Source organism: Equus przewalskii, chromosome 2 (assembly GCF_037783145.1).
Source record: "Equus przewalskii isolate Varuska chromosome 2, EquPr2, whole genome shotgun sequence".
Lineage (NCBI taxonomy): Eukaryota > Metazoa > Chordata > Mammalia > Perissodactyla > Equidae > Equus > Equus przewalskii.
In genome coordinates, this window is record NC_091832.1 from 15,239,980 (window position 1) to 15,265,685 (window position 25,706).

Sequence of the window (25,706 nt, forward strand, 5' to 3'; positions counted from 1 at the left end):
TTCATCTCCTATAGTCAGAGAATAGACAAAACTACCTTTTTAATTGTAAGAGAAGCAGAACTTCAGAGTAGGCTGAATTCACAGACTAAGCAAGTCTCCTATTCCCGATAGAAAATAAATGGAAGCTGAGAATTGGAATGGGGCTATCTGGGTAGATGCATTTGAGAACCTTAAATCTCTGGACTCCCCTGCAACCTCTGGTCCTGCAGGAGTGTACCACTCCTCTTTACTGGGAGATAGAGGACTCCCTTGCCTGAAAACTGTGTAGAGAACTCAAATGAGGCAGGTGCCTTCCAATACAATGCCTGCCCTCCTAGAGATCTGCTCTCATCTCCTCTCCTGGTCACCAGACCCCATACTAGGTTCAAATCTCAGCATAATATGACTGGGGAAGTGCTGGGCCTGCTAAGGGAAGGGGCACTGGCATCACTGAAAAATTCAATGTGCTATCCTCTGCAGTCTTGGATTGACAGGAGGAGAAGCTTTTCTAGAACAAGACTCTATGGTAGCAATAGAGATGGTTGGATCTCAGAATAGCAGAGGCTTGGTAGCAGCACTTAGCTGTTAGAAGCAAGGTGAGGTATAATAAATGTAATGGGCAACAAGATCAGAATAGCAGCTGGGAGGACCTGACCCACAGGGAATTATGGAGATGCTCATAGAACACGGTATTTTTAAGGGCAGCCAATAAGCGAACTGCTTAATTTATGTAATCAAAAGAGACGAAGAATATATGAGCAAAAGGCTGAGACCAGTTGCTCACTGGAAAGTCACAATCCTTTGTCCAATTTCTAGTTATGAGCCAGTTCTCAGATCCAAACCCACCAACTGAAGGAGAGGTCAGGTTCTTATAAGGAAAGACACTGAAACACTATGCAAAGTGAATGCAGTAGTGATTTTCACAGTCTCCCACCCTGAAAGAGATTGCTTATTCAGGTAACTATGTACTCAGGAAGGGAAATCCACTGATCTTTCAAGAACTTGTTAGGATACAGGGTCTGAGTTGATGTTGATACCTATGGACCCAAACCTCCATCATGCCCCCACAGTTCAAATAAAGGTATATAGAGTTTAGGTAATGAGTCTTAGCCCAGGTCCATCTCACGGTGGGAACATTGAGTTCATTGGCCCACTTTGTGGTCATTTCCCTGGTTCTTGAATGTGTAGTTGGGAATGTCGTATTTAGCAGTTGGCAGAACTGTAGAGTAAGAAGTAGATAAGACCAAGCAGAAGCCACGGAAACGACTCTCTTCCCCACCAAGAGATTAAACTGAAAACACTTTGTATCCTGGGGGGAATGGCAGAGATTACTGCTACCCTCAGGAATTAAAGGTGCTACAAGCCCACATCCTATCCGCATGTAATTAATTAGTCTGACCTCTGAAAAAACTGCATGTGTCACAAAATTACAGCATAGCATCACAAACTTAACCATCTCTTCTAAAGCAAATTATCACAGCCTCTGCTACATGGTATGTGCCTATCGATTTGGTGAATGCATTCTGTTCCACGTCCAGCACATTGGAGGGTTCACAGCAGTTTTAATTTGCCTGAGACGGATATTATACATTCACAAGCTTCATATTTACTTTCACAAAATTCACGTTTCCCCAGGGCTATTTTGATTCTTCTGCTCTCTATTATAATAGAGTTCAAAGGATCCTGGACTGTTTGACCATCCCACAGAAAACTGTTTTGACAACATCGTGTTGATCATACCTAATAAGCAAGAAAGTGACAAGAACGCTGGATGCCTTGGCAAGACACATGTGCTTCAGAGGGTAGAGGATAAACCCTACAAAGTTCAATGCCTGTTAGTGAAAAATCTTTCCCAGTTACTGTTTAACATCATACTGGATGTTCTTGTCAATATAGTAAGAAAAATAATGTGCAGAAATTGGAATGGAGAAGATATGCTAATACTGTTGATAGATGACGTGAACATACACATAAAATCCAAAGTAATTAAGAGATTAAAACAAATACATGAGTTGAGCAATGTTTCCAGATATGTACAAGATTGGCTGACCAGAATACACCTGTGGTATTTCTTCCAAAAGTGCATAATCTGAATCTAATCGTGAGGAAACATCAGACAAACCAAAATTAAGGGGCATTCTAAAAACTTACTGGCCTGTTGTGGTAGGCAGTAAAATGCCCACCTCATACTCCCCAGAACCTATGACAATGTTAGGTTACACGGCGAAGGGAATTAAGGTTGGAGATGAAATTAAGGTCGCTAATCAGCTGACTTTGAAACAGGGAGATTATCCTGGATTATCCAGGTGGGCCTAATGTGATCATGAGGGTCTTTATAAGTGGAAGAAAAGGGCAGAAGAGAGAGAATAAGATAGATGACTGCATAAGAAGGTCTCAGCCAACGTTGCTGGCTTTGAAAATGGAAGAATGGGGCCTTGGGCCAAGGAATGCAGGCAGCTTCTAGAAGCTAGAAAAGGCAATGGATTATTCTCTAGATGGAATATGGCCCTGCTGAGACTTTGATTTTAATCCTATGAGACTTGCTTTTGACTTCTCATCTCCAGAAATGTAAGGTAATAAATTTGTATTGTCTTACACTGTTACGTTTGTGATAATTTGTTACAGTGGCAATAGGAAACTCATATACCTGTATCATTAAAAATGTCAAGGTCATGAAGGAAAAGAAGGCTGAGGAACTCTTCCTGATTGCAGGAGACTAAAGAGACGTGACAGCTGGAATGAATGCCTGATCAAAGACTTTCTTTTGCTATAAAGGACTCTATTGGAACAATTGGCAAAATCTGAATAAGGTCTGTAGATTAGAAAATAATATTGTGCGCATGTTAATTTCCTGGTTTTGGTCATTACACTGAAGTTATTAAGAGAATGCTCTTGTTTGGGGTATACATACATTGAAATATTTAGGAGTAAAGGGTCATCATGTCTGTAACTTACTCTTGAAAATTCAGAAAAATTATGTATATACATAGAGAAATACCAAAGTGGTAGCAATTGGTTCTCTGTATTATTGTTGCAACTTTCCTGTAAGTCTGAAATTATATCAAAATTTAAAATAAAAACTTTTTTAGTTCCAGTTGCAACAAACAAACAAAACCCAGAGGACTAACATTCGCAGACAACTTGACTTTAGATATATTTCTAATGACTGAGAAATACCCTTTTTTGGTAGGAGACTTCCAAAGTTTCGTTACCTACATAAACCTTTTATACTAAATGTTGACACCGGCACTCTAAGATCAGTTAAACTTTTAGAGGTCAAATTGTCCATATAGACATTTCCAGATATCAGTAGTAATGCCCCCACTTTCATTTCTGATTTTAGTAATTTGACTCTTCTTTTTTTTTTGTCTTAGTCTGTCTAGCTAAAAATTGGTCAATTTTGTTGATCTTTTCAAAGAACCAACTTTTGGTTTCATTGATTTTTCTCTTTTTTTCCATTCTCTAGTTCATTTATCTCTGCTCTCATCTTCATTATTTCCTTGCTTCTGCTAGCTTTAGATTTAGTTTGTTCTTTTTTCTCTAGTTCCTCAAGTTGTAAAATTAGGTTGTTGACTTGAGATCTCTCTTGTTTTCTAATGTAAGCATTTATAGCTATAAATTTCCCCTTTAGCACTGCTTTCACTGCATCCTGTAGGTTTTGATGAGTTGCGTTTTTGTTTTCATTCATCTCTAAGTATTTTCTAATTTCCCTTGTGATTTCTTTCTTTTCTTTTTTTTTTTTTTTTTTGATGAGGGAGATTGTCCCTGAGCTAACATCTGTGCCAATCTTCCTCTGTTTTGTATGTGGGACACCAACACAGCGTGGCTTGATGAGTAGTTTGCAGGTCCGCACCCAGGATCCGAACCCGTGAATCCTAGGCCACCGAAGTGGAGTATGAACTTAAACACCATGCCACTGGGCCAGGCCCGCCTTGTGATTTCTTTTGATCCATTGGTTTTTTAAGAGCGTGTTGTTTAATTTCCACAAATCTGTGAATTTTCCAGTTTTACTTATGTTATTGATTTCTGACTTCATCCTATGTGGTTAGACAAGATACTTTGTATGATATCAATCTTTTTAAATACACTGAGACTTAATTTGTGGCCTAACATATGATCTGTCCTGGAAAATGCCCCTTGTGCACTTGAGAAGAGTGTATATGCTGTTGTTGGGTGGAATGTTCTGATTTTGGCTGTTAGAGCTAGTTGGTTTATTATGTTAACTCTTCTATTTTCTTACTTATCTTCTGTCTGGTTGTTCTATATTTGACTCTCAGGTCTTGCCAGCCCATATCCATCCTATCTGGCTACATACATTTTATACCAATTTTTATCTACTTGTGAACAGAATCATAAGGTAGCAAGATAATTTCTAAGAATTCAGTCTATTACTAGTTTTTGCCTAATTGTGTATGTCTTCTGTTTCGAGAACTCTTCACCCTTAATACTAGAGCCTCCCGGACATGTTATTATCCTCTGTTTCATTTTAATTATGTATGTTGTCAGATTCATTGCTCACCACTGTCTCCTAGACTATTCAGCCTCTCTACCTTGAGAATCTCTATTCCAATTCAATTTTCAATTTGTTAAAATATTTTCCTCAGGTGGATTCCATGTGTGGTAGTTTCTTTGCATCCTCGTATATCTGAAAATGTTTTTCTTTTGTGCTGTCAAATGACTTAGGTCCTTGCTGGATTTAGGATTATTGAATCACCCAGCCCTTTTTCCTCAGTAGTGCAGATGTTGCTCAACTCTCTTTTATCGTTCATCGTTGTAAATGAAATTTCCAATGTTAGTAAGGTTATTGTTTTCCCTTGCAGATAACCTGTTCTATTTATAAGAGAAGTTTATAAGATTCTTCACTTTATCCTTGAGGTTAGGGGACATTAATGGAAGTGTGTCTTTTTGCCTTTTTTTTTTAAATCATGGCTAGGACTATTTGATCTCCTTCAATCTGGAGGCTCACCTCTCTTTTCCTCCAGGAGGCTTTCATCTGTAATCCCTCTTTTTCCTTTTCCTTTTGTTGTTTATACTCATATGTGTTTGTAAGCCAAAAGACTGGAATTTGCCTGGGTTTTTTCAACAGTAAAATGAGCCCACATTTAACTAGACAAAGCTGCATTCTTCTATTTGTGCTTTAATTGTACTTCTCCATCTGTTTTCCTTTTTTACCCTCTGTAATTCCTATTATTAGCATGTTCAGCCTCCTGGATCTATCATTTGAGTCAACCGTTTTTTTCACTCATGATTTCTATTTCTTTGTATTTTTACTCTGGACTATAAGATTTTTTTTATTTAATTAAGAATGTTGATTCAGTTCTCAACTCTGACCATACTTTTTAATTAATTTACCAAGTCTTTAAATTCGGAAATCATAACTTGCAGTTTTGGAAAGTCTTTTTGAGGTTTAGCTACATTACCTTTGTTGTTCTTCTTGCACTCTTGTTACAGTTCTTTTTTTATCATTCATTGTCTCCACCGCAAGAGGACCCCCTGTTGTGATCGTTCAGCTTTGCCTCTCTCTTCAGATACTGTCCCCTTAAGTGACTGCAATTTGTGTGTGAGCCAGGGACTCCCATGCAGGGGCAATCCACCAGAGGGTGAAAATCATACGGGTTTTTGTTCTGGAGGGCCATTGGCAAATGGGTTGGGAAAAAATGACCACTCCTTTGGTTTCTGGCCTTTTCAGGTATAAGTTGAGACTTGGAGGCATCACCCACCCTCCAAGATTTCCAGCAAAATCAGCCCCTCCAGGGACTACACATGGCAAGGGGGCTGGTGCATTCTCTCTTTGAAGGAGTCACCAGCATTAGCAAGCTGGAGTCAAGAAATCTTTGGTGTCCACACCAGGATTTAAGGGAGCAATGCCTTTTCCTCTGCCATTCATCACTTTTTCTTTCCCATTTTCACAAATAACTCCTATAATTTATTGCCACCCCTAGAGGACTCAAGAAAATCTGTGGCCTTAGACACACATCCCAGGCTCCACTACTGTGCTCACTTTGGTTGTTGTAAAGCTCCAGAGTAGAGGACTTTGGGAACATGCGTTGAAGAGGTAATCTTCCCAACTCTTCCAATTTATGTTTTCTTTCTTTCCCCATCAGACATTAAAACATGTAAGTCCCCCCAAAATAAAATAATCTGGTTTTAAGACCCACATTTCATACCATATGTCAAAATCATATCAACATGGATTCAAATCAAATGTAAGTAATAAAATAACAATAGCCATTCACCAAAAGAATATAGTAGTTATCTTACTTCTGGACTGTGATGGACTTTCCAAGTATAAAAGAACAGAACAAACGACAAGCTTGATCGATTTCACTTGTTAAAAATTTAACATCATGACCAAAAAGTTTCAAAAACAAAATTAGACCACACAGCATACACTGAGGAAATATTTGTAATATATGTCAAAGAATGAATAGATACCATTATCACATAAATAATTCACATAAATCAATAAAAATAACTGTAAAGCCCAGTTTTTAGATGAGTGTTCCTTAATTCACCAAACAGGAAATACAAATGGTCAATAAAACATGGAAACATGTTCAACTTCACTATTAAAGAAGCATAGACTTAAGCAACAATAGAATATCATTATTTTTCATCCATTAGACTGGCTCTTTTCTTCTTCAGAATAATAGCAATATTGGCAAAGGTGGAGCAAGAAGGATGCTCTCATGCTGTTGGCAAGAACATATATTGATACATTTTTGGAAAGCAATTTGGCTTTATGTATAAATTACCTTTACAGTATGCATACCCTTTGTAGTTGGTGTTGCTTTCACTTGCCTAGCAACCATTGTCCCTTAATCTGGCAACAGTACTCTTAATTTCCTTCGAGGAAATATAGACTTGGTGGGACTTTCAATCAAGGTGCACTGTGGTTTTTTGCCCAAGAGAGGGCACATAACTATGCTAAGTCAATCAGATTTTCTTTCCTGGGAATTTGCATCTTGAGATTATTACTACTGCTGTTAACATCTATTGAATGCTCACTCTGTTCCAGGCACTATTTTGAGCATTTTATATTCTTTTACACAACTCTATGAATGAGGGACAATTATCCTTATTTTGAAAATTGGAGTATTATAATAAACTGACACCAAAATCAATAATCATTGGGGATACCTTAAAGATACTGTATTTGTTATCTACTGCTGTAAAACAAATGACACCAAAACTTAATGGCTTAAAATGGCAAACATTTATCATCTCACAGTTTCTGTGGGCCGTGAATTCTGGAGCATTTTAGCTGGCTCAGAGTCTCTCAGGATTGCAGGCAAGATGTCAGCCAAAGCTGCAGTTATCTGAAAGCTTGACTAGGACTGGAGGACTCCTCCCAAGATGGTACACTCACTTGGCTGTTGGCAGGAAGACTCAGTTCCTCACCACCTAGGCCTCTCCAAAGGGCTGCTTGACTGTCCTCATGACAGCAGCAGAAGGCTTCCTCCAGATCAAGTGACAGAAGGGAAAACAAGGTTTAAGGTTAAAAGAAGCTGAGAGGGTAGGCACTGCTAGGAGATGAGGCACAGCAGTAGGCAACAGGACTCTCCATCGAATAAGCATTAGGGCCTGAGTGGGGCACGTGAGCAAATCTAGGGGGGCACACAAACTGGGTTTGGTACGGTATACCCCTTGCATCACTTGCATCTGTTCACACCCTCTTACGATATCTGGATCTCATATGAACACAAGAAGCCCTCACTTCTAATCTAAGAGAGGAAGTGCAAGTCCAAACTTTCAAGATAATGGCCAGGTGCAATATCCTATGATGACTTAAATAGGGTTAGCAAACCCAGAGTCAGTCCCCACAGCTGAAGCTACAGCTGATCCTGAGGGCTGTAATTGATATTCACCATCATTCTCTTCCACTATTCATGTTGGATTTCCTTCACTTTCAGCTAGCACTTCAGCTGGTCTAGGTTGCTTGCCTAGAGGGGTAACCCAGAGCTGCATCCCCAGTGGGTCTTAGCCCTCAGTTGCTGTGCCTTTTTCAGGCCATGGTTGCTGCAATTGCCCATTCATGGTTGTCACTGGGCATTGGAGCACCAGAAGATGCCCATGAATCTCCTGGGTTCCAGACAGATCGCTCCCTACCCTTACTGTGTAGTAGCAACCCTGAGTCCTAACACTAATCAGGTAAGTTACCACTGCCTATTCAGTAACTCCTTTCTTTACTGCTGATCCACTGGTGTGAGGAGCCTAAAACTGCTAAGTTGGAATCACATCTTCAAATAAAATGAAAATTTTACTGTGTCCCCTGGAAAGTGTTTTTCCCTCACACTCAGAAACCAGGACATCTTGTAAAGCTTATATTTGCGGGAATAGTAAGCACAAATTTCATAAGTAGGTCACCAGAATTGATAATAAGACAGCCAATCCTACTTCTACCCCTTTGTTCATTTACCTGCATATTCTACTTATTAGGAACACAGCAACATATATCAGCCATTGGTTCAGCCCATATACCACGTGTGAAGGACAGCACTGCAACCCTATGAGGTACTATCCCAAAGCTGGTGCCTTAACTGAGCTTTCGTTATATCAGGCAGACTACTTCTAGGTAATGGGTTATATTAACCAGTGAATCATATGGTGGTGAGTTCACTGTTTAATTTCCTTTATATTTCCCATAAAATAGATCCCCTGTCATGAAGCAATAAGTGAGAGATGCCATGACAATAGGCCAGGCATTCTGTAAGACTTCAGATAATGCTACTGGTGAAGTGACGTAGTCAGAGAATGCAAATCTATCAAATTATCAATTCTAACAAGAAGAAATTGCTGCCTCCTTCAAGGCAGAAGGTATCCAATGTGGTCAGTCTGCCAGCAGGTCACTAGCAGGTCTCTCTGAAGAATGGTGCCATATCAAGGGTTCTGTGTCATTCTCTGATGCTAAAAGATTGAGCATTAAGTCATCCTAGGTGAGAAGGAGCCAATTTAGTTGAGCCTATGCAGAACTTTCATCCATGCCACCATGGCCATTATCTTTGGACTCACTGGGTAAGTTCTAGGATGGCCAAGGAGAGAGGTTAGGGTTGTGTTTGTTTGTTAGTCTCTTAAGTGGATGCTCTCTGGTAGACATTAACGTAAGACACAGAGATCAAGCTTTGTGCCCACTCCCATAAGTCCATTAACATAATTCTTCTCCAAACTTCCCAGTCTTGTTCCTTTTTGGTCATTGACTAACTGGTCAAGCCATTCATCATGGCCCAGGAATCAGTGTGTATTGGTATCTTGGGCCATCTCTCCCTCTGCAGGCAATCATTACCAAGTGTAGTGCTTGCAGCTCTACCCATTGGGAACATTTCCCTTCACTCCTATCTTTTAGAACCAGCCCTGATAGGGTCTATAATCAGGAGCAGACATTTTCTAGCATGTGCCACCAAATCATACTGAACCAGCTGTGAACCAAGCCCAAATCTTTTCACCCTCCATCAGTTGGTCATAGGGACCCCTTCATGATGCTATAGAGTGAATTGCATTGGTAGGTGACATGGAAGTCTGGGACACCTGTTCTTATAATTTATTCACGACTCCCAAATGACTACTTTCATCACACAATGCATTGCTGCTGTGCCCACCCAGCCCTATGACTCAGTGGATCTATAATGATCTGATAACACCAGCTCATGATAGGCAACTATAGGGTCACATAGTCTCTTGGTGTCACACGGTTAGACATTCAGTCTCTACCAAGGCTTGGTAGCAGGCCAGGAAATATTTTTCAAATAGAGAGTATTTCTCTGCCACAGAAGTCGTGGCCCTGCTTCAAAACCTAGAAATCTGCACAGGAGTGTCTGTGAAGCTTACCAGACATTCCACCCAGTGGCCTCGTTCACCACGGATACTTTGGGCACCATCATATTTGCTGGTCAAATGGCTGAAGGGGTAGGGCAGCTGGTACCACAGCCTGGATCTGCTGCTGAGCCCTCCTTTCTCAGGGTCTTAGTCAAAAATAGAAGCCTTCTGAGTCACCTGATAAAACGGTCAAAGCAATATTCCCAAGTGTGGTAAATGCTACGACCAAAATACAACCAAGTCTTGTGCCTCTTTCCTAGTGGTAAGAGGTGCGAGGAGGAACAACATGTCTTTACCTTAGAAGGAATGTCTCCCCTAGGGTAGGAGTTGAGAAAAAATTGTCCACAGGCCAAATATAGTCCACCTCCTATTTTTGTAAATGAAGTTTTTTGGTAACACAGCCACATCCATTCATTTACATATTGTCTATGGCTGGTTTCACGCTATAATGGCAAGATTGAGTAGTTGTAACAGATACCTTATGCCCTGCAGAGTCTAAAATACTTACTAACCAGCTCTTTAAAGAAAAAATTTGCCAACACCTGCTTTAGGGTAAGAGGTGCTCTAAAAAACTTCACCAATGTGGCAGACCCCTGAACCTTCATGGAGTTTTTCTCCCATCCAGAAGACATCTAGAGTGCTTGACATTTCCTGCTCAAGGATCTAATGAATATAATGTTATTAAGACAGTGGATAGCATGATATTCTGAAAAATATCAAGGTAAGTATGATCCCTGCAGACTCTATATTAAGACAGAGAACAGCAGAAGGAACAAACTTGACCCTGAGGCAAAGCAGTGAAAGCGTACTGATATCCTTGCCATGAATACATGGCTGTTTTCAACTGCTACCACTCCCTTCTAAGACCAGGAACTACATTTCCCAGAACCCCCTTTCCTAAAGGTTCCAGGCTAGAGTTCGCCAAATAAGAGGAGTTCATGCAAGATGTTGAAGGTACAAGTGAAGTAGAAGCCATTATCCTCTAGAGGTGGCTGCAACCAGACGCATGAAGAGATGTGTCACAAAAGCTTCCCACAAGTTCCTGAGCACTGCCCCCTTTACCGTTACAGACTGGGATAGTGGAAGTTTCTCAGAGACTTTCAGAGGTCTCCAGGCACATTTTTGAAAACTAGGGACCTCATAGCTTTAGGAAGGGATATTCTGTGTCAGCTTCTCTGGACTCAGGTGGTAGCTACTCTGATTTTCAGCAACAGTTCCTTGATCCCCACTCCCTCAGTTCAGCTCTTCCGGCAGTTCTATACACCCCTAGCTCTGTACTGAAACCTTCATTCCCAGAACACGTAGAATGGCTTCTGTCTTCCTAACCAAACTCTGGAAGTCTTTTGTACTGAAAATGATTCTGGAATTTGTTTTCTGATCTGTTTCTATCTAAAAATAGTAATGATGTCACTGATATTGGAAAAGGGGGTGCTGTTACGCATGCAACGGCATGGCATGCAATGGCAACACAGTTACTTAAAGTATCACCTGTAATTGGCTAGAGCCAGTAGCCTATAGAGGGTAAGGCTTTGGAAGATGTAGCTATAATAATAGAACGTTATGCTGGGAATAAAGAATTCCAGGACTGTGGGATGGGCTGGCTTCTTCTGAGTGCACTGGAGAACTTGGTAAAAGATTATGACAAGCTCCGAGCTTTAAATTATCAGCTGAATACATGGGCAGGAAGCCAGAAAAGGTGGCTGTCCAGAAGAAATCCCTTTTTCCTGCAGTGCAAAGTCTGGATTTCTGAAAACCAAACCCATAGTCTGTTCCTGTGGTTAACCTAATTACATACAAATTAAATTCACAGCCTTGGTCATTATGTAATTAAAGTTATAGAGTTCACAGAGAAAGACTTGGACCCTGAGAATGGTAACAGGTTCATTTGGATGGAGTCCAACTTCCTTCAGTCTCCAAATTATACCAGTCCTCCTTTGCCAGGAAAAGCAGCCCTTCCTCCCACCTGAGGCTGGTAGCTGCCCCTTTCCTGAAGATTCTAAAATTACCTTACCTGAGGTAGTCACCTTGCAGAGGCATACTGATTGCTCTCAAACCCACACATGATCCCTCATTGCTTCCAGATACATAACAATAGTCAATTCCTAATAGATCTAAAGAGAAGGACTACGAAGTGTGACTCAAGAAGTAGTAAGAAAAACACCAAAACAATTGCAGGGTTTTGGCAATTCATATCAGCAAAAACCTGGGCAATATTTATGGAAATGGATTCCAAGGGTGTTACACTAGGGGGAGAGAAATATAATTTTGGATTGCACTGAATTTATTGACATAGGTATATTAGCTCAAGCAACTGAGAATAGCAGTAGCAGCCTATTTGGTTGGTTGACTGAAACTTGCACTGAACAGTGACCTATGTTCAGTTAAGGAGAGATGCCAGAACTTGATTGGTATACTGTAGAACAAAATATCCAAAGGCTTAGAGAGCTAGGAATGCCTGTTAGTAAGGATCTTCAAAGGCAGAGCGCTCTCACCTCAGAGTCAGCAACACACCTGCGCTTTCCTCACTCGGGGCTCTATCAATTCTCCAGCCCTCCGTCAAAATCTAGTCTGCTAGGACCTTGATCATCTCACCATTTTGTAGAAGATCATGCTGACCCGCTTTATGGATAATATCATTTTTATTGGACCTGGTGAGCCATATTCGATATTCTAAACACCCTGGTAAGACACACAAGTGCCATAGGGTATGGAATACCCTAAAAAATTAAGGAACCTACCACCTTAGGGAAATTTTTTGCTCCCAGTAGTCTCTAGCACATCAAAATATCCCCTCCAAGGGGAAGGGTAGCTGTTGCATCTGGCATCGCCAGTCACAAAGAAAGAAGCACAAAACCTTTGGATTTTGAAGGCAACATATATCTCACTGGGCAGCTGACTATGGCCTATTTACTGAGTTACCCAAAAGGCTGCCACCAGGGGGTAGTGTGGGGTCTTGGAAAATTCCCTGGCTTCAAACAAGTTTGGGCTGACCTTGAGCCTGTTTTCTCATAGGTAAAATGATAATAAATAGCTTCTTCATAAAGTTATGATTAAAATGGGCTAACAGGTGAGAGAGCCCCTCCTCCCATGTTGCCTGCACCGTTCTGCAATCTGATGCCAGTCCAATGACAAAATTTTTGTCAGCCCAGAGTAAAAATTGACTCATAAAGATTGGCAACAATTCTATTTTTTTCTGTTGAGTTGTATCATAGATACAGAAGTGCCTATGAAACACTAGTGTTGAGCTTAAAGGAGAATAATGCCACACCCTTCTAACGAATGCTCAAGTCAGAAATAGAAGGTGCCCAGTTACTCTGCAAAGTGACATGCAGATGAGAGGCAAACGGGGCCTGAAATCTGGGAAGCCCCTAGCCAGTGCCTTCTGCAGCACAGCTTCATATCCAGTGGACTGTTGGGTGAATTGTGCACTGACTCTTTCTCTGAACCCACGAAATTCTTAGAGGAGAAGTTGGGGTCATTCTGAGCTCATCCCACCCCACTGCTCTTCTCAGACAGGCAGATTGCTAGCTCTCCTCCCTGTTGGGACATGTCCCATTAGAACACCAGAGGGCAGCCACTCCCCACAGATGGTGGTGCTTGCGAGGACAACAGCTAAACCTAGCAGGAAACGGGCCACAGTCTCCTGTCCCCCTCCTCTCCTCCCCCTCAGGCCTGCACCGCACATCAGAATGGTGCAGTGCAAAGACCCATGGCTGTGGTACCAGGGACACCTGGGCTTACATCCCAACTCTACCACTTACTACCTATGACTTTGAACAAATGACCTCACCTCTCCAAGCCATGGGTTCTCATCTGGAAAAACAGGGTACAAAGCCAGTACTTAGCTTATGAGTGTTGCTGGAATGATACGTGAGCTAATGTGGGTAAATGACAAAACATTGTCTGAATATTAGTTGCTCTTAGGCATCGTAACAGTTAATCTAATTTGATTCTCACCGCAGTCCTGGCAGGCAGAGTAGATCAACATGATTCTCACTTTTCAGATGAAGAAACTGAGGCTCAAAGGAGTTTAATGACCTGCAGAATCATGATGGTAATAGCAGTTTCATCTTCTATGCCTCTCCCTCAACCATTTTACAATGATGGCAGCTGACCTTAAAAGCCTCCTTTTTTAACCTTTTTGACATTCTGGGATTCTGAGGCCCAGAGAGGGTGAATATCTTACTCAAGGCTACACATGAGCCAGTCCAGTAGGCTCCCAGTCTGGTGCTCCAACCACAGCCCCTAGACACCCTGATAAGACACTGCTTCATTTTTATGCTCTTGATTGCTTGCCTTAGGATTCCATCAGTAAGTCTTATCCCCCTAACTAGACTGTGAGATAAAGAAAAAAAAAATGTCAAGGAATATATATCATTATAGAAAGCATTCATGACATGTTGCTAGATGAAACAAGGGATCTACAAAATAGTGGGCCCATGATTCCAGTATGTATTTATGTATATTGGCAGCGGGAAAGTGGAAGGTCATAACACACAAGGGTAAAAATGCTTATCTCTGGGTGGTGGCATGACAAGTGATTTTTGTATTTTTCCCTTGCATTTCTGTGTGTGTGTTTCTAGATTTATGAATAAGCATGTTTTACTTCTGTGATCAGAACAAATGTGTGTGTTTGTGATACTATTTCAATTGTCCATTTGAGAAATTACTAGGCTAAGAGTCAGCGATCTTGGGCTGTCCTCCACATTAATTTATTGTGACTTTGCACAAGCCTCAGTTTCTCCACCTGAAAAGTAAGGAGGATAACCTCCGTCCCCGTTCACCCAGAGGCTCAGAGCCTTCCTGGTCTGGCTGCCCCAAGCTGCCCCCTGGTCTCTGCAGCCAAGCTTCCAGGCAGTTGTTACCCCCGCCTCTGTCTCCCCTCTCCGGATTCTATTAATTAATCCCTCACGTCACTGGGGCTGGGGTTTTGCCCCCCTTCTCCAGACTGGATTTCTACAGGGGTCACTGGCAACCTCCTCGTTGCCAAAACCAGAGGCCTCCACAGTCTTTCTCTCCAGCTCTCTCCTTCTCTCTCCAAATACCTCTCTGGTTCCCCAACAGGGGGCTCTTGGTTGTGCACTCCTTCTTGAAGCACACTCTTCCTGCGCCCTCTCAGACGGCAGCTCGCCTCAGTTTACTCAGCCCTCTGGCTGCTGCTTTGCCCATGGTTCTGCTTCTCAGAAGGGGTTCCCTAGGTCCTGAGAGCCCTTTATCTTTAAGTCTCTCTGGATCACCTTGCCCACACAAGCCTATCAAATGGATCCACTCCCATCTCTATCCCAGACCTGGCTCCTGAGCTCCAGGCCCCACAGCAAATCCAGACAGCACTCCCTCCACCAACTCAGCACATGGGGAGCTGAGCCCCTTCTCTCCTCCTTCCCATCCCATGTCTCACTAATCCTCCTCCACTGTCTGCTCTGGAGATGTCTTCCCGAGTGCTCGTCACCCAGAGCCAAAACCACGAGTGCTGTACCTGGACTCTGCCCTCCTCTCCTCCTCTGCCACATGGCGTTGTCCCCAGGTCCTGGTCAACTCATCTCTCAGGTACTTCTCTAACCTACCCTCCTCTCCAAACCCTAATGCAGGCCCCACCTCCTCTCCCACAGCTAGGGAAGCCGTTCTCAACATCGTCTCACTCTCCACAGCCACTCAGTGCGAATGTTCTGCCCACCTTCCTGCAACACCCCAGACCTTCTGAGCACTCTGCCCAGTTCCCTTATTCATTCAGGGGATATCGTCGCGGACCTGCACACCTCTAATCGGCATGACATCCGTGGACTCCCCACTGGTCCCCGCCTTCACTTTTTCCCTCCAGCCTACGCTAAAATATAGGCTACATCATCAGTGTCATCATAACTACTATCGAGTCCTTACTATGTGTCAGGCATTGAGGGCTTTACTGTATTCTCCTTTATTCATTTATTCCTCACAACAACCATAGGAGGGAAATTATCATCTCCATTTCAGAGATGAGAAAAGTAAGTTGGAGAGAGTTTAAGTAACCCCCTCTTGGTTGTATAGTTAATTATACGGTTACTGAAGTCTTGGAACTAGGATTTGAATACAGATAGTCTGATCTGACTGCAGAACATCTGCCCCTCACCACTCTGCTACACTGCTCATTTGCCTCTTTTGCCAGAAGCACCTACAGGATAAAGTCCACCCTCTTCCACCGCGCCTCTGAGAACCCTCCTGTATAGCTCTGACACACCTCTCCGGTCCTATGGCCCACTGTGCCCAATGGATACCCTCCATCCTGACTGCCCTCCTCACCTGCCCACTTCCACACCTTAAGCCATGTCTTGCCACCTGGTGCCTGTTGGCTTAACCCCATCTCCATATGTCGAAACCCTACCACCCTTCAAGGCCATCTCAAATGCCTCTTCCTCCATATGGAGCCAGCCATGCTGAAAAGCAGCCATGATGGGGGGGAAAGGCCAGCAACAGGGAAACGGGAGATCTGAAAACGTGGTCCTTGACCTTCCGGAAGGTAATTGGGGGATCTGGACCCCTCACTCTAGGCCTCAGTTTTCCCATCCATAGGATGGAGGGGGTGGGACTAGACCATCTTTAGGAGCCTTCTTGCTCCAACAGTCTGGGGCCCCGTGCTTTCGTGATCCCTGAAATGGAGATGAAATTGCCATCTTTGAATCTCTTTAACATTCACAGAATGGAGAGAATGTTGGGACTGGGAAGGACTTCAAAGAAAATACAATCCCACCCCTTCACTTTTCCCCCAGGGATGCTGAGGCCCAGGGACGGGCAGATGCCTGGCTAGCCATCTGGGGAGTGGTGGGAGGGAAGCTGTGCTCTCTGCTTAATGGAGGACCCATCTCGGCAGGTCCCCAGCCCCGCAGAGAAAGGGGGTGGGAGGAGCTGGAAGGGCCAGAGCTGCAGACCCTGGCTCTCGGCCGGCTTGGCCTGCCTAGCTCCAGGAGAGCTCAGTAGTTTTCCATAACCAGCAGGTCCACAGCCCAGGACATGTGCTCCCCTCTCCCCTTGCCCCTCACATTCCTCTGCATACTCAGGCAGCAAAGTGGCATTCGGGGCCCTGTTGTGGGGGAGGGAGGCAGAGACCCAGACACGCACACAGACTCATAGACACCGTACCTACAGGTCCAGCCACCAACTACAAACCCAGAGAGATAACACAGGTCCAGATGAGGCAAAAGTGCCCAGACACAAATGACACACACATACAATTTACCCAGCCTGCCAGACTCAGACCCATTCTCAGAAGCACACGCAAGTAAGCCTGTCACACAGAGATATTCATCCTGTGCACAGATGCACACGGCACCTTCCCACCCCGAGGCTCATGTGCACACTCAGCAGACACCCTGCCATGCCCCTGCCATCTTCCCTCCTCCCTGTGAGCCCCTACACTGTCTGTCTAGGGCAAACATTGGTCAAGGAAAGAAAGAAAAAGCCTGAGCTGCCCCAATCCGGGACAGGAGCTAGACAAAACCCGGGGGCCAGCCAGGCTCCCTCTGCTCTGAGAAGGCACCACTTTTTAATTCCAAAGAATTCACTGGACAATCCCCACCCTGTTCCCAGAGGCCAGGGTGAGCCGGGTTCTGGAGTACCACCCCCTCCATGACCCTTTCTCCATCCTCTGGGCTTCCAGCTTTGTCCACAGCTGTTAGGGGCAGAGCAGAGGGGGATCTGGCAGCCATTACCCTGGTTCATTTCCCTTCCAATCCCCTCTCCGCCGCACCTGACACCTCCACTCTCACACGTGTCTCCCTCTCTCTATCTCCCCGCTTCAGCCCCACTCTGTCCTCCCAGAGATTAACTCCAGACCTTCACCGGGTCCACCACCCTCAGGAACCCAGAAACAACTCCTTGACCAGATGGACCCAGTGACTTACCCCTGCACAGTGCCTCCCGCTGGGTGTCCCATGACTACCTGGTGGCCAGTGGGTCCCGCAGGGTGACTGCATGCACATCCTGCCCCAAGTTGGGGTCTGCAAATGTGGGCTCTAGTCCCAGCCTCACTCCCTACCTGTCTTAGGATGTCGGGCAGGTGGCTTCAACTCTTCTAGCCTCAGTTCTGCAGTTTATACATTTATAGAATAGGAATAATAATGCAACTCAGCTCTCAACAATTTATATAGGTTATCAAGGGGCCTAATTTAGAACCTGGTTTTAACCAAGAAATGGGATGTACGAGTTTGGTCTGGTGATTCAACCTCTCAGCCTCAGTTTCCCCATCTGGGAAATGCGATAAGCCTTGCTACCTTGGGGTGATGAAATACCCCGTCCGGAGCAGATGGCCTCTGCAAGGGCTCCCCTCCTCCGTGCCCACCTCGCCCCCCGCCGCACTCCCCGTTCCCACGCCGCTTGGCCCCAGCCGGCGCGGGCTGTCAGCCGGAAGGGATTTGCAGCCCGAGAGCCGGGATCAGCGGCGTCGGCACAGAGGCCGCCTTGTCCCGTTGGGGACCCTGGCTGCAGCCGTCCGCGCAGTCACGTTGCCCGGCGGCCGCGGTGCCAGAGGCCACCCCGCCCCCGCTGACCTGGGCCAGCTTCGGGGGCCGGCGCCGGAGTTCCTGGCCCCGCGCCCGGTGCCCCGCCGGCTGTTTGGGGGCGCGGCGCGGGAGCTCTGGGGCCTCCAGGGCGCACAGTTTCCGCCCCAGCTCCGGGGACGGCTGGAGCAGGCCGCTCACACTGCCTGCCGGCTCCCACCCGCGCCAGCTGCAGATGAAGCCCATCCCTCAAACTGGACCCCCGCCCCTCCCCGCAAAGGGCGCAGGGCGGCCTGCTGCCCCCTTCCCCGAGCCCGGGCATCCTGACGGATGACCACAGATTTTCCCAGAAAAAACCTTGGAACTTGAGAGACCTCTCAGGATAATCTCAACTGAGGATGGATGGGAGAGGTGGGGGGCTGCTGGTCCCCCATGGGGCCAGCTCTGAGCGTTCCAGGTCTGGGTCTGAGTTGGAAGCCAGTCCAGGTGTTATCTGGTCCAGGCGTTGGGATTTTCTTTCAGTGTTCAGAGTTGGGTGTTGGGACCCTCTCTGGGTGTTGTCCTCTGGATGTTGGGATCTTCACTGAGTTTCTGGATCGAGTTGTAGGGATCCACTCAGGCTGTTCTAGGTTTGCAATGGAAGCCTCTCCAGATGTATCTGGTACAAGTATTGGGATTTTTTCTGAGTGTCCAGAGTCCAGGTGTGCTCTTCTCTAGGTCAGATGCTGGGGCTTCCTCTGGTGTGGCTGTTGGAAGCCCATCCAGTGTATGTGATCCAGCGTTGGGGATCTTTTCTAGGTGTCAGGGTCTGGGTTTAGGACCTGCCTGGCTGTATCAGGTCCAAGTGTTGACGGCCACTCTGGATTTGTTCGGGGCCCCTCAACAGGGACATAATGTCCAGTGCCAGACCCTCCCATTGGCCTGAAGGCAAACATCACTGCTAAGTCCCAGCCCCAGCTCACCAAGACTCCTATGGGACCAGTAAAAGAAGGGCCCGTGGCAGCGCAGCTGGACACCCCTTTTCCGGATCCAGGAGCTGGAGGCAGACCCTAGACTCCAGCTGGGAATCAGTCACAACCTCGCTCCGTCCAGAGGCACAGCCCTTCCCTTCTGTAGCTTCAGTTTCCCCACCAAGAAAATGGAAGAATTGGATTTGACATTCTCCAAGGCCCCCTAAAGCACCTCTCACAACTACACACACACACACACACAGAGTACCCATTCCTACCTCCCCACTTTTGCCCACTCTGATATTCCCACCTAAAATACCCCTGTCTCTCCTTTCCCTCTCCAGCCTCTCCTAGTCTCTCAAGCCCCTCTCCTTTCCAGAAAACCTTCCTGCCCCATTCCCACCCCTTTCCAGGCCCAGGGTATGAGCCCTTCCTGCCCTCAGAAGAGACCACAGGCAGCCATAGATCCAGGCTGACTCTCTGGTTCGTTCCATCAGGCTGGGAGCTCTCTGAGGGCAGGGCCTTGTCTACTCCTGGCCCCACTCTGAAGCCTTGTTCTAGATGGGCATGGGCTCAGGGTCTCATGCTCGCCTCAGCCACCATCCCAGCCTGGCTGTTGACCCTTTAAGAAGAAGAAGAATCTCTTTAGTCTCTAATATGCTGGATGGTGGGGTGGGCGCTAAGAGGATTTAGGAGCCTGTCTCCTGCCCACACCAATCCTCCTTTCCAGGCCATTGCACCCATGTGACAGCCTGTCTGGGGCACCACGGAGCCCTCAGGATCACATGGGCCCAGGAAGGTAGCTGGAGACTGACTGCCCAATTCTGCCTTTTCTGGGTAGTTGCATATCCAGCAGACAGAAATCAGAAACCCCCGAGGGCAAGAGTGATCTAGAACAATTGCTCTGTTCTCTGGACCAACATGCATAGTCGAGCCTGTGAGCAAGAATGTCCACTTACGCACATGCACACTCACGCACACGCACACATGTCTCTCGCAGAGAGGGAACGGAGCCAGATTCTGAGTGAGGTGCTTTGCAAACAATATTTCTTAGACCTCACAGCAGCCTTGTGGGAATCATCAGCCCCATCTGCAGATGAGGGAACTGAGGCTCAGAGAGGGGCAGCGGCTACACTGAGACCACACAGCTGTTAAGTATGGAATCAGAATTCAAAGCCATGCTCTTTGCATGGAACCACCCTGCTGCACGCTCAACCACACAAACACACATGTGCAAGTGCACACACAGCTTTCACACATTGTGCTCAACCCTGAAACCAGTCATTGAATATCAAAGCTAGAAAGGAACTGAAGAGATCATCTTGTCTGTGCCATTCCATTCTACTACAGAAAGAGAGAGGGGAAGGGATTTATGTAAGTTTTCAGGATATTTAGGAGGTGGGAGAACCAGGACTAAAATTCACATCTCTGTTGTCACTCAGAGTCATATGTGTACGCATCCACATACCACATAGCTCACCCATAGACTCTTACACAAGCCTGTGACTACGTGTACACACGTATACTTGCACCCATAGATGCTCATACATACCTCACACATATTCCTACTCATTTTGTATGCCTGCACACATGCCATTGCACACATCTTCTCATCACACACAGACCCACACACATGATCATATATAGCTGTACACGGTACACATTCATGTATGCTCATTCACACACAATCCTTACACTCATATATCTACTCACACACATACACGCACAGCCATGTTCCCTCACTCCAACACTCACGTGTACCCACTTTGCTGATGCAGAAGAGATAAGTTGACCTTTATCAGGGACCCTGCACAGCTAAGGCTGGACCCTGGGGTGGGAGCTACACACTGAGCCGTTAAGAGGAGGTGGCATTGCATGGGTGCGCCCTGGCATTGCCATCGGCGGCCCCGGGACACATGCTCTGCCAGCGCTTCCCCACAGGCCCGGGCAACTCGCTTAGACCAAACCCAGGAGGTAGCCCCAGAAAGTGCCGAGTCATGGGCCAGGAGTGGCCAGGCCAGGCTGGTGGCAGGGCTAGTACTGGCTTGTGAACCAGTATTTGTCTTCTGCCTGGAGCCACATCGGGGACTCTCCTCCCTCCAAGGGCCAGACCCTGAGTCATAAGGCCTCTTCCTTCACCAGCTGAAGAGGAGGATCGAGGCACCAGGATTTGAGGGCAAATCACCCAGAGCTGCTAATGAGATTTACCAAAGTTGGTGAGCCAGCTAATTCAGGCTTCTGAATAACACTTTGAGATGGGCGCATTAAGCCACTTAAGTCTTTCTCAGTGACTGAAATGCTCTGTATGTATCAGATGCAAACGAATCTCAAAACCTAACCCATGAACAGTGACAGCCATCAAAATCCTCCAAGAGATGCTCTAAGCTGGACAGACCACACACGTGAACAAATAATTATGATGCAGGCGTTGGGAGCTGTAACACAGAGATAAACAGAGCATGGTGAGAGCACGGGACAGAGAGCTGCCAAGTTGGACCAGAGGTGGGTCACTTGACCTGGGTCTTGAGTGGTGAGTAGGAGTTCATCAAGAAGCTTTCCAGAGGGAAATTGTGTTTCAGGGAACAGGAACAGCTTAAGTGTGGGCTGAAGTGGAGGAATGGAGGGTGAGCTGGTAATACAGGAAATGAGACCAATTGGAGTCAGTCATTCAACAAACATTTATCAGGGACCTACTCTGTGCTAGATTATGAGCTCAAGCTCAAGGGTCCCAAATTCAAGTGCTTTCAGGTACTAGGCAGGTGATATAGATGAGTGAAATGGTAGGATATAAGCAATAGGGAGTGGTGGGGCTTGTGTCTAACTGGAGACTCCATGCCCTGCCTAAAGCATTTGTATTCAAGAATATTTATCAATCCTGTGGCAGCCAAAAAACCTCATTTGTAGGTTAGGTTCAGGAAGTAGACCCTGCACTTGCAATCCTTGATTCTAGACTCTAGAACCGAGACCCCAGAATTTCGAAGAAGCCTTGCGTGTGGCTCGCTTAAAGAGTTTAAGCCTGACCCTGTAGATGGGCCTAAGACCCATGGGAAGTTCTTGCCATGAAAGGACATTTATCACAGGAGCCTCCTAGGGAAAAGCTCTGACACTGTCATCACTGGACATAACAGGGCTGTGTGTGTGGTCCAAGATCCTTAAGACAAGGACAACATTCTGCCTTGCCCCATCACAGCTGTTTCCTGGCAGGGGCCACTCTGTCCTCAGATGAAACTTTACCCTCACCCCCTTCTCCTACCTTTGACCAAAACTCCTCCTTTTGCTACGCACATCTTGCATAGAAAAACTGACTAGATTCTGTCCCCCACATTTCTCTCTCTGACGCAAGGCTCCCCGCAAAACACTACTTACCCTGACACACACACACAGACACGCACACTCTTCACTTAGACTAGTTGATCTAAGAATGATTCTCTTAGTGTTCCACCTCATGGAAATGTCAGAACAGTCTTAGAGATGAAAATGCCTGATCTGGTGTCCTGGTTCCCCTGAAGCTCCTTGGGACACCAGAGACTAGATTGGTGTCCAGGCAGGAGTGGGGAGCCCCTGGGGTTCACATGCAGCTCTCCCATTGCACTGGGAAGGAGGGAAACATGGCCAGGCACCCAGCACAGCCTCCCCACCCCCCAACGCATATGCAGACCCCAGACGCTTGGCTGTGGGGCCTGGGAGCTGCCCTGGGCACAAACTGGCACCCCTTCCCCGCCCCCTGCAGCCACAGCCTCCCTCTTGGACCCTCATTAAATTATCCCGCCTCACTGGCCCCAGGCTCAGGTTCCTTTGATGTGTGCCCATCCAGCTTCTGAGGCCAAGACCAGGCCCCTCACACCAGGCTAGGCTGATGGACTCTGACAGCTTCCCCAGGGCCCCATGGTGGCAGGACACCAAGGCCCATACCCACACCCACAGGACACACGCTCAGACCCATGCACAGCCAGAGATTCCCACACTTACTTGCAACACTTTCATACAGCACTTTCATACACACACACACATGCACACACTTACCTGGTCCTAGCAGGACCTGCATGGTGGCACATGTACCCTGGCACGCACTCACATGCCCTCAAGCACACCCATGCACACATATTCATACACACTTGTGTACAACACTTGCAGCACACATCCCCTCACACACTCTTGCAGTCTTGCAAATTCACACCATGGCACTTGGGCTCTCATATGGGGCCTCCTGTGCCTTCTTCCTTGCCCCTCAGCTGGCATGTGAGTTCTTCTGCAATTGCACCCGACCTCCATATCTTCCTCATCTTTTGAAAGTCATAGCATTGTGAACCCAGGCAGCCTGAATTTGGTTCTTGGGTACTCCATTTGTAAGCTGTGTGACTGTGGGCGAGTTGTTAACCTCCCCGGGCCTCCATTTCCTTTCCTGTAGAGTAGGAATGATAACAGTATCTTCCTAGGGTGGTTGTGTGGCTTAAAAGAGGCTCTGTACTTCGTGACTTAGAACAGTGCCAGGCACATAATAAGAAGTCAACAAACATCGGCTATTGTCTCTTGCCTCTTCCCTTTCATATCCTTTGCCTCAGCCATAACAAAATCTTTAAGTTTCCTGAACGTGCCAAGCTGCTACCTCCTTCCCACCCTTTGCACATGGTGCACCTTGTATTTGAAATGTCTCTTCCCCACTTCTTCTTCCCCTTTCCATGTGGTGAATGCCTGCTTATCCTTCAAAACCCTACTCAGGGGGCTCTGCCCGTGGAAAGCCTTCTCTGCCCCCACCAGCAGAACTGATCACTGACTCTTTTGTGTCCCACCCCTAACCTGAATTGTTTCTTTTCCTAGACTGTGAGCTCCTCAAGAACATGCGACCTTGTAAGATTCATCTCTTCAATCCTCTACCCAGCGCTGGACATGGAGCACAATGAGCATCAGTCTATGTGAGGGAGTGAAGTGAGCTAATCACGATGAGGCATATACAAGAAGCACTTGTGCAACTCATCATTAAATGTTATGGAAACTATGTAGCCTAAAGTACTAATATAAGCAATAATAACATACCAGTAATGATAGCTGACTTTACTGAATAGGAACTTGGGGCAGGCTCAGAATTAAGGGCTTTCTATTTAATGCTTTCAGTAATGCTGTGAGGCTGTGGTGGTGATGTGTCTATCGCTTGGGGGAATGAAAGTGAAGCGTGCTGGATGCTTACAATGGAATACCATGCCACAGCAAGAAGGAGCAGGTCAGTCTACGTCCAGTAACATGATGTTGAGTAAGAAAAGTCGGGACCAGAAAGATTGCCAGCACAACACCATTTTGTAAATTAAACCCCTCCAAATGCATATTGTATAAAGACAAACACATTTTAAGGGCATATTTAAAAAAAAAAAAAAAACATATTGGAGTGGGTTCCTGGAGTGAGCAAGGGAGTAAGGAATGAGAATGGGAATGTGGGAGAAGGGGGAGCAGGAAATTAGCAGCGAGGAGGATGAGGAACTCAGCTCTATGCACCAAAGTCCAAACAAACAGGGGGAAGAAAATCAAATCTGGGGGGTGGTGTATCATTTTCATCTCTTTTACATTTGAGAAAATCAACCAGCTATACAGTGATCATTTTATTTAGATGTTGATTTTATGGTATCTAAACAGCATCATTGTTGATGGTTTTCCTTATGCAAAGAATAGTTTAATTTTCATTTGATGCTTTCTCTCTCCCTTTCACTCTCTCTCTCAGAATCATTCACTGAAACCCTGATCTGAGCCTGACCTGGATTCTCGTAAGACAAGGGCAGACCCCATGACTTCCATGTCCTGTAGAGGAATGAATGAATGAATGAGTGAATGAATGAATGAGGACGGGAAGGAAGAGAAAGAAAGAGGGAGATAGGGATGAAGGAATGGAAAAAGATTCCACAGAAGCCTCAGTATGGGAGGACTCTTCCAGAACATTCTTTTCCTTTCTCGACCCCTCTCCTGGGCATTAGTCCTGGGCTGGGGCAGGGGGCAGGGGGCACAAGACTAGAAACTAGACTGCTGACCTCAAATCCTCCCATCACGAGGGGTTGCTCCCGTGTCAGGAGGCAGCAGGAGCTGGCACAAGATCCTGGAGCTGCAGGAGAGCAGCTCTCCGGGGATCCAAAGCCATACACCAGGGACACCAGCCCCGTGCTCCAGGGGGGACACTGGGACTGACCCTCGTACTAATAACAAGGGCAGTAACAACTAATCTGCTACCTTGTTCCAGTGCTTTCACCCATTTAATCCCCTTCAGTGTTCATGTGAAGCATGCATGTTAAGGATTATCCCCATTTTACTGATGAGGAAACTGAGACTCAGAAAGCTGAAGAGTCTCTTAAAGTTATTCAACTCTCAGTAGTAATAATAATAGGAAACACTTTGAGTGCCCCCTCCATGCCAACACTTCCAGCACCTGGTATGCCTTAACTCATCTGATCTCACAACAGCCTATGGGCAGCATGGTCATTGACCCCCCGCCTCACGAATGATGCGCCAAGATGCA

The 25,706-nt window shown here is 46.0% G+C and overlaps 1 long non-coding RNA gene across 1 annotated transcript; it reads left to right on the forward strand.

The window, feature by feature from the left end:
* The first annotated feature begins 21,365 nt into the window (after positions 1-21,365).
* On the forward strand, positions 21,366-24,208 carry LOC103563235 (uncharacterized). Its single transcript, XR_011531761.1, has 2 exons — positions 21,366-21,712; positions 24,029-24,208. It is a non-coding gene; the product is annotated as an uncharacterized lncRNA (long non-coding RNA).
* Positions 24,209-25,706: the final 1,498 nt, after the last annotated feature.